Source organism: Grus americana, chromosome 2 (assembly GCF_028858705.1).
Source record: "Grus americana isolate bGruAme1 chromosome 2, bGruAme1.mat, whole genome shotgun sequence".
In the NCBI taxonomy this organism is placed as follows: Eukaryota; Metazoa; Chordata; class Aves; order Gruiformes; family Gruidae; genus Grus; species Grus americana.
This window is the reverse complement of record NC_072853.1, coordinates 40,995,291-41,011,963: the sequence shown is the minus strand read 5'-3', so window position 1 is coordinate 41,011,963 and position 16,673 is coordinate 40,995,291. Positions and strand designations below refer to the sequence as shown.

Sequence of the window (16,673 nt, the reverse complement as noted above, 5' to 3'; positions counted from 1 at the left end):
TCATTGGAATAGGATGCTAGAGGTGGTGAACCATGAGCCAGGATGGTAATTCTGCCCATCAAGGCTAAGAAATTGTGGCCACTGTTACAACATCCAAATAACCCACTGGCATAATTTATTTACTATTGGAAAAGAACTAGAAACATACAAAGGCAAATTTATAACCAATGTTGAGATGTATCAAAGAATTCATTGATCCTTTTCACTGTTAAATTATCCGAAAGGTATGAAAAAAAATAGCTGGGGCCTGTAATTAGTCAGAGCACCTGTCACAGCAGCTGGAGCGACACACAAAATGGATGAGTGAAAGCATCCTCCTGCTGCACGGTATTGGGAAAGGGAAAACTAGTAAGTTTTAACTAAAGGGACGTGTGAAGAGCACGATAGGATGGGCAGGGAGATTTTTCACATCCTATTGATAATGTATGCCATAGGAAGGATTTGTATGTAGATTCATTTAAATCTATATCTACCTTATCCTAAAGGTCCAATCCAAACTGTTTATAAATCAGTGGAGAACTGCCACAGACTTCATAGATATGAGGTCCAACTCTGAGGGCCATAAAGCAATCCATAGCAACATTCATCTGATAAAAAAGAGGAAGCACTTGGGAGACACTTGGTAATTGCTGGTACTTAGCTCAAAAAGAAAAGTAGAGTCTGAGCTGAGCAATACTTTGATCCCTGATCCTAAGGATCAAACACTTGTACGGTTAGTTACTGCTGTTTTCCAGGAGCTGAGCTCTGTCCTGTTTGAATAGAGTGTAACATTATGATAATATTTTCATACAGCTTCTTCCCATTCTTCTTACCCATATTTTTTTAAATAAAGTTTCTTCTATCTTTCCTACACTGAAAGAAAACAAAAAGTTGCTTATTATACTTTTCACTTTAGCATGTGTGCATTGTTTCCAACAGGTAACTGAGTATTCAACATTATAACGTTGATAGTTTCTGACTTTTTAATTGTCTATGATATTAATTTTAAGTGTAATGCTCTGATGATGAATATTTTTATATAAAAAGTCATGGTGCTTCATTAGAGAGAGGAAAGAAAGAGCTATCTTATAAAAATCTAGTCCTTAACACACTTTCATAAAAACTTTGTTCAATTCCCAGTAGCAAACCAGGGAAAGGAGGGATATGAGGGATGTCTATCGGACATTTCCTCCTTCTGTGTGTTCTTCAACGGTAAAGACACCTTTCCTGTCATCAGCATGATTAGCATAGCTCTGAGTGACAGAAATGTAGTGGATTTTATAGCCAGCAATATTGGTGCCTATGGACTTGAGGCAGCTCCTCAAGGCTTCTGAGGATCTAAGTTTTGACTTACTGTTAGTTAGATGTCTGAGCATCTTGATGGATTTAGCCCTTAATCATGGAGAAAATGTTTGCCTGGCACAATGCAGTGTCATACAAGGATATCCAAATGAACTCCAAGGCAGATTAGGGTCCAGACTGAGAACAGCACCTTTAATGTGGCACTCCTGTATCTTCTCCAGGTGTGAGTCTACACACAGTGGTGGTAGTCTAGTAACTCTCGTAAGCTGTCCAAAGTGATCCTAAATCTACAGCAGATTAAGCCTTGAAGCTGTGAAATTTGGGTCATAAGGAAAAGGTACAAATGGTTCACAATCAGTTCTCTGTGAATCAGAATCTGTAGGTAGATACATCCCCAGGGGAAGGATGTGGTAAATACCTTTTTGTAGTATGAAGAAACATTTTTGTGTCTGTGTAGTTTTATCATTTTAAATGGCAGCTGTTTATTTGGTGGATCACAATGTTAGAAAAAAGGCTGGGCACATAGGTCTGGTTAAAGAGCAAGTGAGGTACTGATATAATCGTAGAGGTGTTTACATGTCTTTAAAATCCAGCTCAACACTAACAATGGAATACAGTACATGTAAATATGTGGCCCTAATTTATTAAACTCTTGTGCCTGTAAAGTGGAAGCTACTCCCATGTCCAGTAGAGTTTCTGGGACTGTACCCTGGGTTGCCTCTAGCAGGACATGGGCTCAGACTCTGAGACAGATACTAGTTCTTCCCAGCACTGCCTTTCTTGTACCATCTTGCTTTTCTCAAAGGTTGTTACATCTTGGTTTGGTTGATGTTCTTCTACAGTGTATGTCAGATTAAGACCAACAGTGTATTTGCAAATGCTGAAATCAGTGGATTTCTCCCTTTATTTCAGGAATATATGTTTCCCCAGCTCTAGTTCCATTGTCCAGTATGCAATATATACGATCTTTTCAACCACAGAATTTTTCCAGGTAAGTACTAGATGAAGGTGGACATCCTGTAAATTTTAGTTATAATACATTTATTTCCTATGTTCTCTAATTTTTCATATTCTGAACATAGTCTGATGATCTAGTGCTAAAGAAATTAATAACTTGCACTTCTATTATGCTGCCTCTGAGGCTATCTCAGAATCAATATCAAATCAACACATACAACTTAATACTAGAAAGAAAATACTGCTTTTCTATGAGCCTGGAAACTCAACAGTGAAAAAAGGGTTAGGCAAGTTTGCTCCTAATTTAGGTGTTACAAATATGCAAAACATATTGATTAACTAGTTAATCTAGTTTGTGAATCTCAAAACCTTTGGCACAATGGTTACATAGAAAAGGATCGAGTAACTTGCTGTTGAACACCTATATCAGGACATGGAATAAATCCCAGCTGACCCAACTGCTAGTTCTGTAGTTTAAATTAGGAGACATTTCCCTCAGACAGGCAGTAGGCAAAATAGACTTGAGTATTTTGACGTTCAGGGCTATAGTTTAACCCAGATTTGAGTTTCCAGTAAATGTAACAGGCCAAGAGATTTCACATCCAGTACTCCATTTGACCTAGCTTTGATGGCATCCAAAAGTGACGGTTGTAAAAGGACCTGCATGATAGAAATTCACAGTGCTATTCAAATTTCCTGTGGACGAATATCTTCTTCACAGTTATGACAGGTGGTGTCGGTAGTCTTGACAGATGCATCAAAGATTTAATGATATGGAAGTTACACCATTGTGGTGTTCTGATGCGCTGGCTAATGAGAAATCTCTGTTGGAGCTTAAAACTAAGTGAGTCTTTAAGAGGCAAAACAACAAACAGAGAGCTTGAAAGGCAAAGTGAAAGAAACATGTCTGCTCTCCTTTTTTGCTAATAAAACTCTGACTCACTAGCAAAAGTGTTCTAATAAAGCACTGCATAGGAGTGTCACATCTACACAGAAAGCCCTGAAAACTGGATCTCCCCACAGTTAATCTCTTCTCTAGAGTGGTGGCATGGTAAATTTTGGGTAGTCCTTGGATATTTTGTACTGTGGAGAAGCTCATTCCAGACATTTTCAAATGCCAGTTTTGATCGTCCTAGTGGAACTATTTTATTAGAAATTGTCTAATGATGTGATCATGCAAATGAAGCTTTTTTACATATATGAAAGTATAAAACCAAAATTTGAGGATTCCCAAAATATTAGTTCTTTTTTAAAATCTTTTGTTGTTATTGTTTTATACACAAAAGCAAATATTTAATCCAGTATTTTTCAAAAACTTTTTTTTCTTGAAAAATTAAGTGCAACATAGTGGTAAAAAATAAATTGTATCAATTCATGATCGAGCTGGTAACAAGCTGTGTGTACAATCTTGACTTTCTTTTTTGTGTATGTGTTTGGTTAATAAGTATTCTCTTTTGGAATAAAACCAGAAAAAGTGGTTTCCAGAAACAAAGCTGAAGCACTCTATCTCATAAACAGAGAAGGATGAACTGATGACTTAAAATCTTTGCTCTCTGTTCATTTAATGAAGGAACTCTTAAACTTAGCACATGCAAAGTTATGTCTGACTACATTTACCCAAATGATTTTTCCAGAACTTACACTTATCACTAAGTGAATGTATAAGGACAAAATACAAATAGCCCAGACTTTGTCTACACAATAACTAAAAGTATTGTTTCAGATTTTTTCCTTGTTTTTAAGAATGACAAGTGTGTTATGGAACAAAACAATATTCTCAACAGTTGATAATGCCTTCTTCTGTGTATCCATACAATATTATTACTTATTATACTATTACTATAATAATAAAATAATTATTATATAATGTTATTATATATTATAAAATATTATTACTTACAGTCCTCTGGCTAGTCCAGTGGAGCTTAATGGCATATATAACCTTTGTATGGATAACCTTTACATGGATTTTTTTAATATACTTTTATATATACATATATATATATATATATATATATATCACTCTTTCAGAAATCTCATGTGCTGTAAGTCCTAAAGAAGCCTAAGGAATTAGCTGCAGAACCTGTTAAGTTTACATAAAAGACTACTGATGTAGGTCTGCATCCAGTAAAGTATGCCTCAGTTCAAAATTATGATCTGAAAAAGCTCAGTAAGCTACCACCTGATACCAGTAGTGCCTAATCCTTCCCTTTCATTTCAATTCCCCCAGGAACGGCACCATCAGTCCCATTTTATGCTGAATAGCTCTGCATCAAGCATAGTCTTGTTTTAGAAACTGGGGATTTCTAGAAGTCTTCACGCAGGAGGTATTTCAGAGAAGGACAGAGAAGCCCAAAACGTGATTTCCTGATCAGTTACACTTTGAGTGCTTTCTATGGCACATGACCCACCTAACTTTCAGCATGTATTTACTTTTTTAGCATGACTTACATGAATTCTCCCCTTGGAGCACACTCTAAGTACACAAATGTCTACCCTGCAAGTCTGCCCAGGGTGAAATTGTGCCCTCGTGCCATGATCCAGTATCCCAACAGGTGTCCCAGTTATGGAAAAACATTTGTGTGAGTGTGTAGATACGTGCTGCAAGATACGGAAGAGAGCATTTGGACTGAGCCAGACCCGGACAGGAAAAATGCTGCTCAAACTACAGCAAATTTGTAATGTAACATACTACAGTTGCATCTTCCTGAAGAACAGGGTTCCCCTTGAGATTTAAGGTCCAGAGCATTCAGACACCATGAATGATACTCCAACTAAAAACAGTGGCATAACACGTCCAAAGCCACACCATGGTGCCACTTAAGCTAAAATGAGCCTACACATGAGAAAAGCCTTGGATTACTGAGAATTGAGAATTATTCCTCATCACTTATTCTTGCACACTATAAACTCTTAAATTCTTGCTTTTCCTGAGAGCTGCAACTATGAGAAATCTTTCTGCGGATATGTTGGATTTTTAAGTGCTATTATTAGCTTATTGAAATGAAACTGCTGTTAACACGAAAGGCTTAAATGCGAAACCGGTATGGGGTAACCTTAAACTAGGATAACTTCATTGTCTTGCCAAAAATCATACTCCAGTAAGGCCTGTTATGTGATGGCTACAGACATGAAGAAGCTAGTAAGGATTTAATATCTAGAAATTGTAGTAGTAATGCTATAAAACACAGTAGCACTGCTTTAAGCAGAGAGAGAAGATAGTTAATCTATCAAGATTCCATCTCTTCCACTGAAGAGAACAGCGCCCAAGAAGAACCCAAAGGCTAAATAGCCAAAATCTAAAATTAAAGATCTCTGAGATGACTACAGCAGAGGTGGACTTGCCGATGTTAAACTAGTGTGTCACAGGACTGTAAGCACTTTGCTACTTTCCAAAGGGTGATTTACCACCTAGCGCAATAATGGAGTGGATGACTGGAAAATAGGCTGTGCTCAGGGTTTTTTTTTTTTATATATATATATATATATGTATGTATGTATGCTGATTGTCTAACAGGAACTTGGTCATAACCTCAAATGGCATTATAGCTCTGATGGTTATGCCTCCTGCCCTACCTTGCCTTTAGCATCAACAAGACCACGTTGTATATCCAGGTCACTTTATGCTATCTACCTTAAAAAAAACCCCAACCTCAAAGACAGATCCAAAACCAAAGGTTGATTCAAAACCAAAAAGCAACAAGGAAAAGCAGAAAAGAAAACCAGAGGGAAAAGCTAACAGACTTTTGGAGGTATTTTAGTTAATAATGTTAGAATATTATTTTTTAAAAAAAAAGTTTTTAAAGCTTTTAAATTTTGAGGAAAGAAAATACAAAATCTAGTCATTGGCAAGAGCAGAAGCTGCAAAGAACGTTTCACCTCTGCTAGTTAAGACTGGCCACAATTTTAGGCTAGAGTTAATGTAAAAAAAATAAGGTAAAATTTAGAAATAATTGGCACAGAGGTTGATTGACAAATCAAGTTCACATGGCAGGTATCTTTGTAATAAAGCTGCTTCATACTAAGAATTAGGTGACAAAAGAAGGGCTCTGGACTGAAGATGTATGTGCCTAGCACTGAACTCCATACCTTCAGGTGTACTGGGACTTCTTTGTAAATTTGCATCTGAGGCTTGGGTAAGAGTTATCCCTAGCAGTTTAATGTAAAATTACCTTGTTTTCCAAATTATGATTATTTTTCTAATAATTTCATTTGAATTTTACTTTGCTGTTCACTTCAATAACAACTAAAATGCAAGATTTTCCCTCTCTCCCACAAATCCTGTTTTACAGTCTTTTTCTCACAGGCCCACCTGTGTTCTGACCCCAAGTTCCACCTTTGCCCAGGAAACATTGCAAATCTTTATGCTGGCTGGAGTTAACAGAACGTTTTCAACACGATGACTCAACAGAAACTGCCTTATTCATACATATTTTATGCTCTGGATAGAAGGATAACACAACAAAGCAGCTCAGCTTCTATAAAAAGAGTTTGAGGACCTAATTTTCCTGTTTGTTAGTCCAGGTTTATGCCAACAGAATTTCAGTAGAGTCCGACCTGAATAAAGCCATGGTGAATCAGTCTCTGAGGTCATACCCCCTGTGTGCAGGTACATTAGCTAGGAGTTCTTCTATTTTATAAATCTTTTTATAATCAGGATGCCTAAGACTGTAAGACACAAGATTTTTAATATTTCCAATAGCCTACACACACATACACAAACAGAGAGAACAAAAAGCTATAAAGCACCAATCACACTGATGCACTGCCTTAACCTTTTGAGTATGTGATGTTTTGCTTCATGGTTATGTTTTCCACAGAGTCTTAAATTATATAAAAGAAGTAAGCAGCCAGTAAAAACAGAGAATTACATCTTCAATTAATGTGAATTATCTGTAAGAGGCAAAGCAGATATTTTTGCCCTTTTTTTAGCTGAAGAATAACTTAATTTTTTAGGGAAAAAAATTAATAGACTTTCTTTTAACAGACAATCCTGAGGGTAATGGGGCAGAAGAGGGTAGCTAACATGCTTAGCTTTGTAAGCAGAAGTAACATTCCCCTTTCTTTCAAGATACTAATTCCACTCTTCCATTTACAAATATTTTAGATTAAAAATACTTACCATTATACAAGTATTAGGAGTATTAAATATACACTATGATAAAAAATTAATTAGTAAGGAAGGCATCTCTGCCTGCAGGCAGGTACGGATAGGAATCAGTGGCTGGCTCCTACCTATACCTTTCAGCTGGCACTGACAGGGTGAGAGCTAGCCCAAATGTTCAATGTTTGTCTCTTGCTTCTGTTTTCCTTCATTCAACTTGCTTATTTTCTTTATTGCATGGAAGTAAATGTGTATAGAAGTGGGAGGTTTTTTGGTCTAATTTGCAATATTTTCACTTTTTGAATATCTGTCAGGCAGAAGTGACTTACAGAGCAAAGATTGAGTAACAGTGAACTAGAGAAGACTAAGAAGCTAAAGGGAATGAGGTTCAGTTCTCTTTTGAAATGCATAAGGAGGGCTGAAATTCTGATATCTCATTCTTGTGAAAGATTGCAATAGTCACCAGAAATGGTACGTATGTGGTAGAGCAATCAAGTGAAGCAAAAAAGTGACAACCTTCTTCCCTGGAGTGAATCAAGGATAACAACTAGAAATTATAACAAGTTTTTGATGCCAGTTGTGGAATTTCCAGACATCACCTGGAAGGAAAACCTGACACAGAAAAGCAGGCAGGGGGACAGAAGGAAAGCAAGCATAGCCTAAGCTCTTGTTAAACTGAATTGGCTTGTAGAGGCTTGCAGTCTATCCATCAGCCAAACACTCCGTCGTGCATCTGAATGAGGCAAAATTCTGTAGCCAAACATTTCACTGAAAGGCCAAAACCAGCACTTAGCTGAAATGTATATGCAGAGGTTTTTGTTTTTCTAGTTGCATTCCAGAGTTGCAGTCCAGCTGTTCCTAAGTGTACTGGGTGTATTGCCACAGAGAAGTGGTTATAAGGTAACATTTTTGAGGCAATCAGAAGAATGGTACCTCTATGAAATTTCAAATGTGAAATTTAAGATACAGCAATTTTTAGCTGGCCTGAAAATGACAAGCAATGGAAATACTTTCATCAATCAGACTTAAATGCATGTAAAAATTATTTATGATATGCTTACCAACAGATAAATTATCCTGTGGTGAAATGCAGAATTTGTTTAATAGGTAAACCTTGCTTTAGCATCAGAGTGGAAATATATTTTGGACTGCATCTGGTCCTTGAATTGATTTAATCATGGGGGGGGAAAAATGGTTTTGGAAAAGCAATCAATTATCTGTTCTGTGACAGGAAAAAATATTGCCACAATATTTAACATGATCTTGCATTAAGAAGCCTTTAATTGTAACACAGTGAAATAATTGCCATTAAACACAGGAGTTTATGTCACTATCTAAGCAATTCTGCCATAACTTGTAAAAACACATGCATTTGGGAAACACAGGGTCAAAAACCCCTCTCTGCCTGAGTTCTCATTACAGCCCATTGCTCCCCCTTCCTGCTATTAGCCTTTCATAATGTAAAACATTTCTTCATTTCCAACAGATAATACTTTCAGTCAAAAGGTAATTTTTGAAGTCTATTACTTGCATTCTTAGTGAAGAGTACAATGTAGCATTTTGTTCTAATATGCCATTGAAATTGTTTGAGTAGACACACCATGGAATCAAATACAAAATGTCAAAATGGTTTCCATTAACTATGCACATTTGCACTGCTTCAGTTAATGGGCATGTTTTTGTTCTTCTCCTTCATCTTCGCATCTATAAGATGAAATGATTCAGTTAATGTAACTGAAAAGTACATTGAAAAGGTAGAGCAAATTACAAAAGCATCAAACCACAATTCCACCCACGTACTTTATTTTATAATGAAGTTTAATAATGACTAAAATTGTCTTCAGATTTAAACATCAGTCATTTCTGCAATTGTGGTTAATGTGAAAAATCTCACCCACAGTAATGTTTTAGGAAAACATGGTAGAAATTGTACATTATATTTTATACTGAGATGTCATAATGAAATCTTAACTAGATATCATTGAAATATATAGTATGTTAAAAGTAATTTACCACTATGGGCAGGACTGAAACAGGGACTATGTCCCCATCAGCATGATAACAGGTAGGGAAAGTACTTTTTATATTATAAAACCTCTATTGTGCTTCACCACCGTTATGGTGAGAGAGACTTTGATATTAGGTATCATCTAAAATACTGTTATAATATCTAAAGTACTTGTTTCGTACTGATAGTGTCATAAAGAGTGTTTTACGAGAGTGAACATCAATGAGAATATTATTTTCTCGGAAGGACACAAAATGGATTCATCTTCATTTTGAACACAGAAGTCTCTTACAGCACTAAGATATTTTTGAATGGTTGCCTTTCCTACCCTTGCTTTGTGGGGCTGTGATATGCCACCAAATCCTTAGCCCCCGAGTGGGCCACGTTTAGGAGCAGGATCCCCAGGAAGGTCACCGGGCTGCCTCCTGCACCCGGGCAAGTGTTTCAGCAGCACCAACTGGCTTCATATAGGTTCCTGCGGCAAAGAGCAAAACAGGGGAGGAGAAATGTTCTCATACAGCTCCGTGCCTGGTTCAGAGAGAGCTAAACATTGTCCTTCTCTGGCTGAATGAATTTTTAGATGTTGAAATTTAATTTGGGTCAAAGTTGGATTAACTGCCATGGAAACTGTATTTAAGCCACTCTTAAAAAGAAAAAAAGAAAAAAACCCAAACCCTATATTCTGCATATTCAGGTTCTCTTAGTGCCTGAATAAATGAGCTCTCCCAATAATTAAATTTAAAGCCAGCCCTGTGCGGCACCTCTCTCTGAGGACCTGTGCGGCGAGGAGATGCAGCCCAGGCACAGGGCTGGGAGGGAGAGGTGGCTGCTGATGCTGCCCCTGCCCTGGCAGCTGCCTGCCCCTGCTTCCTCGCCCCTTCCTCACCCACTGACATGTTAAATCCTACATTTGTTAGGTTTTTGTTTTTCTCCTCGAGATTAAATTTTCTGGCAGTGGTCACCAGATGGCAGTATTATATCATCAACCCCTTACCCCTACGGACCCCTTTAAATAACAGAGCAAAAAAATAGGTTTAAGTGGCCCATGGCTGGTGCTGCTGCGCAGTGACTTGCTAGGACCTGGCTTGGACAAAGCATCCTGTGTCCTTCTATCCTCTTAAGGCCAAAAAAATCTTAAAAGAGATGCTATGTGGCCTAGCCTGCAAACCCTAAACTCAGGACTTTCCACTGAAGATGCTTCTTACGTAAGGTGAAGGGTTTTTCTTTGGGGAAGGAAAGTGTGTTTGTGGTTTCATATATATAAATTCAGATACAGTTAGTCTCACAGCTGAGCTAGACAAGAGTCAGTTTTTTCCAAGACTGAGCAATTGCCACTTCCACTAAGTTTGATGGGCAATGTGCTGCTAAATATCAGAAAGAGGCTAAATAATTTATTCTATCTTGATTTATTTACAGTATATATTACTTCTGCAGAACATAACTTTCTGTAGACCCCTGTACACCTGAATTGTGGATGACCTAAGGAACCACACATTTGATTATCTTGCCAGCTGCTCAGATTCAATCCCAATGCTCCTTAGGTCCAAGCTTCTTATAATGGACTTTTTTCTTTTCCGGTAGACTGTATGGTTCATTTCCTCAATAAATTAAAATGTACATAGTTTAGATGTCCATAAACACCGGGTGAGTCACAGACAGTGTCTGGGATGATGCTGCAGTATCCTCTGGGGCCACGTTGCAGCACAAAATATGTGGTTTCCACTGTTGGACACGTGGCCACAACTTACAGTTAGTTTTTATTCCCTCCCTTTCTGCCCCTGCTTCAGTGTGGTTGCAAGAGTCTGTAAGCAGAAATAACACCAAGGTTCTTTCTGTATGTGACAAAGTCATATCAGATTTCAAATCCTCTGTTCATTCACTTGAATGTCAGTTTTAATGAAAATGTCTAGGACTGGAAAAGCAAAGTAAAAGTACAAGCAGTTAGATGGCCTGCAACCCTCCTTAGGTGATTCCTGCAACACCATCACTATGCAGATATAAGATCATCTACTGCCAGTGATACTGGATCATAGGATGGTATCATTAATACTGATGTTGATGCTTCTTTTTTGCAGGTTTGTGTCTTCTTCAGACAATGATCAAAAAATGACAAGACGATCATTCCCCACACATCATGCATCATATGCTTCCTAAACCTGGTGGACATAAGCTGCAAAGATAGCTAGGCATTACCTAAATTATCTGCAGTCCTTTGACATGTGAATCCTGTTCTCACAGGTAATCCATTAAAATATCATTTTTCCCTCTGCACAGAGGAATGTGACATGGCAGAAAGCACCACGCTCTTTAATTATCTGGATTAATTCTCCAAGCTATGGACTAGTTCGGTTAAGTCACACCCTCAAGGTTTTAAGTGTGCCCACAGGCACAGCAAATAAGACACTGCTAGTTACTCAGTTTTCACTGTATCCTGGAAAAATTCCTTGCCACTGCAATCTAGGGGTCACAGCTATTGTACTCAGATCATTGATTTTGTATACTGCTATAATAACTAAAGATACTCTATTCAGGGCTCAGCACCACATGATGAAAACTGGCCTGGGTTGCTATCAGCTCTTCCTGCGCCCCCCCAGGGAGTTTGTGTCAGTTAGAAAGGTGTTATTCCATAAAATAAAGGGAAGCAATTTGTTTTTCTAGGAAGTTCAAAGGTCAGAAGGGAAAATTCAAATGCAAAAGCTCTTATCACCATCTCTTCACTAGATGCAACTAGTTCTAGTCACAGGCAAGAGAAGAAATAATGAATGAAAGTAACCCCCTTTGGGGGCATTGGTGCATCAGGTGCCAGTTACTGAATTACAGGGCAGACCAAGATTCAGGTATGTCATATCCTCTGCACAAAAAAACTAGGTCACCTTTTTCACAGATATGTGCCAATTTGAGCAAAGTCTAATCTATCAGACATTACTTATAAAGGACTCTGACATTTGCTCGTATCTAACTTGGTATCACAACATAGCTGATATCATCTCATTAAAAGCAGAGTAGCATTGATTGCCATTAATGCCCCTGGGTCGAACCATTTATTATTTAGTTATTGAGCAGATCTATATGGAACAAGAAACTTGTCTTTGCCCCAAGGATCTTAGTATATGTTCTGCTGGAAAAGCAAGTAGTAGATCTAGATATTATTAAAACCCATTCCCTGCTACAACATGAAACAATTAAGAGCTGGATTCAGGCTAAAGGTACTGCTGGTTTACTGTTTTAATGCAGCGATGCTTAGGAACCTTTGTGGGGGTTTTTTTCTGGTATTCTTAGTGGAGCTTTACCCTCTTGTCTTCAGAATAGAATAAGACAGAGACAGAAAAAGAGCGACGAGTGTAGTGGGATTTCTCTCTTTGATGCTGACCAACAGCTGAAGCTGAGAACAAGTTGTGCCAGTGCACTTTTCCATTGGAACTGGCGGATTTGCTTTCACATGAATGACAGCTCTGCTAGACAGCGCAGGAGATGAGTGTTTTAAGAGGGACATGAGCAAAGAAAAGGTAATATTTTCATGCATAAGGCTGAGAAGGAACTCCTTCATTAATGGTCAGCATGAAAAAATTGCACAAAAGGGAGAAGAACAGAAATTCATAGATAGAACTAAATGTGAAGATGGAGACTGAGAGAAGCAGAGAAACTGGAGGCACAGGGACACAGCAGTGCAGCGGTGGAAAAGAGAGTTACACTCTCTGCAATGAATGGGAGCCAGTGGGAAGACTTGAAGAGGAGAGTGGCTTCGTGATGGAGGACTGATGAATCAGAAAAAAATTTCCTTCTTGCCTTTTGCTGAATCTATTTGGCTAAGTAAGGTTTTTGTGCCTTTAGTTGTGCTATCAGATAATCTGTGGAACCTCTGTCACCCCATATGCTTACAGAAGATCCATGGAGCTTTTTTTGTATTTTTGGAAGCTGTTTGCCAACATAAAATTTTGCAGTGGTTTGTAAAGGCAGCTCAGCATAAGGAGCAAGAATCCTTCTGTACCTAAGGGTAGAGCATTGCAAAGGTGAGTAGCAAGTTCTCATCTAACACACCACGCACGCAGGCACAATCTTCCTTTTGCAGCCCAGACAGACTTTACACTCATGGGTGCTTCTTAGACTGCAAAGACTGGGCATAGAAATCAGTCACAGGGCAGAAAGAGATCTACTTTAAATATATGTCAATCAATCCATTTGCTGTTTGGACTCTGTACATGGATTTTTGTGTTATTTCTTGGCTGTTAAAGTTGGTGCCAGAGTCAAGGCATTTGTTTTTCTAACACAATGTTCTATATGCGTGAAAGAGGACTTCAAAAGTGGAACAAAGCTCCTGTTGTCAGAACAAAATCATAACTTTGCTGAGAACATAGCTGAACATGACAGACATCAGTTACTAAAAAGTACCATTCTTACTCCTCTATATTAAATAAAAATCAAATTTGGAGAACTACTGTCTCATTAAGCTATTTTTAAATGGAAATTCGATGACATCTGCAAAGGTAAGTGGGGTTTTTTCTGGGTTTTTCCCTGGCCCTTTCACTGAAAATGAAGCACAAAAGAAAAAAAAAAAAACACCAATAAACCAAACCCACAGTGTGGAAAGTGACTCTTCATTTTTGCTTAGGTGGTTAGGTGGCATACCCAAGACCTGGTGACATCCAACACACTAAGCAAACATTATTCTTATGGATTGTGGTGCTGGTGATTGTCAAAATAATATTTGAATAGTGAAAAATGTGACAGGATGTGTAATGTGCCAAATGAACTTTAAAGAAAGATTAATAAGCCAGGAAGTAGTGCTCCAGTCTTTTTAATGCAACCTAATTACATTGCCATAATGATATTTAGATAGACCCATATGATACTTAGAAGAACTGTAAATCTGATGATGCTGATACTTTGTTTTTCTTTTTCATTTTTTGCTTTTCCTGAACTCTTTAAAACATGTATATTGTTCTCTACAGGTTGCCTTTGCTTCTCATGTCTCTGGAGCAACCCTCCTATCAGACTAGTTTTCCCCATGATTAGCAAGAAAAGTTTTTTTCTCAAGTTACTTTAAAGTGTCCCTAATGATGTATTAGAGAAGGATTCTTCCTAAGTAAGGAATACAACTGGAGATCATAAAAGATGTCATTGTCAAATGGATGCAGATGCATTCATATCCGCTCCTGGGCAGACTGGGTAGGTGTTTAATGAAGAATATCTACTAAGAGTAACCCTACATCAACTTCTGAAGACCATGAAAAAAAAAAGTACAGAGCAGTACAGTTGACTCAGAGTTTGCAAGTCTGGCTGGTTAAAGAGATTTGAGGTTTGGTTTTTTGTTTGGGTTTGGGTTTTTGGGGGGTTTTTTGGTCTGTAAATGAGCATTGAAATAGTGGTTATTGTTGTATAGTTTATATAGTTCTTTCTGTACTACCGTTAGCCATCCAGTGCATGAATCCAGCTGAACATAATCATAGAGAGAAAGCCTTGAAGTGATGGGTGAGGGGGGAGGGACAAAAACCAAATTACACCAGTGTAGTGCAGTCAAAAAAAACCACAAATGGGCACCCTTCTTACAATACAGATTTTGTGAAATTGTGGAAATACTCCTATCATTTATGATTTCCTGAAGAATGGACACCTATTTATAAATGAATGGCTCTGTAATAACTCGGTGACACCTTCATAAATCTCACCGATGTAAAGCAGTGTATGACACATCTGATGAGAAATGTGTTTACTCCTTTCGGATTAAAAATAGAAAAACACAATAGAACAAGTTCATTGGCAGGTTCAGGTGGCCACTTAGTATATAATAGAATCAGGAAATGAAAGTGCCCTGTGGCACGGAGAGAAAAACCACTAGCACCCCTTTTTAGAGGACACGAGCAAGCGTGTTACTGTGGCTTGGTTTGGTTTTTTTTATTTTCAGCATGTAAATACCAGCAACTGTACCTCTTTACAATCAACTAAATATTTATTCAATTCTTCTGCTTGTTATTTCTTCATTAACAAGGTTTTCCCTGCTGCGCAGTGGAATATGTGAGTAACACTGCAAATGTCAGAAGCACTCAATTTGGATCAACTGGAGGAAGTGATAACAAGACTCATAATCAAGTAGAAGTACAATAGTGGCACATTTCAAGCTGCAAAATAATAGATTGATTCAGAAGACTCTTCTCATGGGATAATACCTCCATTTGTTCTTATTTTGAGATTTGTTTTTATTCATCTTCTCAATGGAATGATATTTTTTTCTTCCTATTTGGAGACAGTAATTTAAATTATATTAGACCACTACTTGTTGTTTTATAAAAGAAATATTATATTTTTAATAAAGATAAACTCAGGCTAATATAAGGAGGGTTTAAAAAGCTTTGGATTAAGTTCTGAGGGTCTCACACTTCTTACATGTCTGAGTTCTAGCAGCAGGGAGTTTTAACAGCGTAGTGAAAAGTATTGAGCATCCTGTTTGAAAAGAGCAATGCTGAAATTTATTCTGGCAGCAAGGAAGGATCACATAAGCAAATGAAACAGGGCTTTTATGAAAATTGGGGGTTTAAATTTGAAATGACACAGTTTTTTCCTTACACTATAATCTATAAAAGTGTTACAATCGCATAACTAGTAAGAAAATCTAGAATATTTTCGTTTTGTCTGCTGAATAGCTGGATATCTAGTCTGTGGCAACAATAAAATGTCATTAGATTAATTTCATTGATACTGCTTACTGTTCTCTCTAGATCTTTTTGCAGTGCTATGACAGGTTAATATTAAAGTCTGGTTCCATTATTTTTCAAAGACATTAACTGCAGAATATTGTCTCAAAATTACAACTCAGAGGTCTTTCTCCATTTCCTGTTTGCTAATCAGTTGGTGGCTTCTGAGTCATTTTTTCATTTCCAAACTGAAATGAATTAGATGTGTTCTATTGTTCTTTCTCAATGGGAAAAAAAAAATATATCAAATTTATTAAACATGATGGTCTTTATCCAGCAGGCCATTTTGAAGGACTCTCTAGGTTTCAGCATGATTATTCATGTGATTGGAGGCTACAAGATTGGGTCTGTCTTTGGCTGATGTATATTTTTATCCTCTTTGACCAAGGAGATGCTCTAACATAATTTCCAGTTAAAAACCTTTCTTATGGGACAAATCAACCTCCCCTCAGCTTTAGGTACCTAGTGTACCTGTCGTGGTTTAGCCCCAGCCGGCAAATAAGTGCCACGCATCTGCTTGCTCACTCCTGCCCCCCTCAGTGGGATGGGGAGGAGAATTGGAAGAAAAAGGTAAAACTTTCGTGTTGGGATGACAGTTTACCAGGACAGCAAAGGAAAAGGAAAATAGCAACAA

The 16,673-nt window shown here is 37.7% G+C and overlaps 1 long non-coding RNA gene across 2 annotated transcripts in view; it reads left to right on the top strand.

Annotated features, from left to right (window-relative positions):
- LOC129203284 (uncharacterized) overlaps positions 1-15,972 on the top strand; it is a 91,930-nt gene extending 75,958 nt beyond the window's left edge. Inside the window, exons 3-5 of one of the 2 annotated variants that reach the window (XR_008575973.1) lie at positions 2,194-2,272; positions 11,426-11,588; positions 15,337-15,972. This is a non-coding gene — a long non-coding RNA (uncharacterized LOC129203284). Of the gene's footprint in view, positions 1-2,193; positions 2,273-11,425; positions 13,834-15,336 lie in introns of those variants that run through there. The other variant, XR_008575972.1, reaches the window with a different exon arrangement.
- The last annotated feature ends 701 nt before the right edge of the window (positions 15,973-16,673 follow it).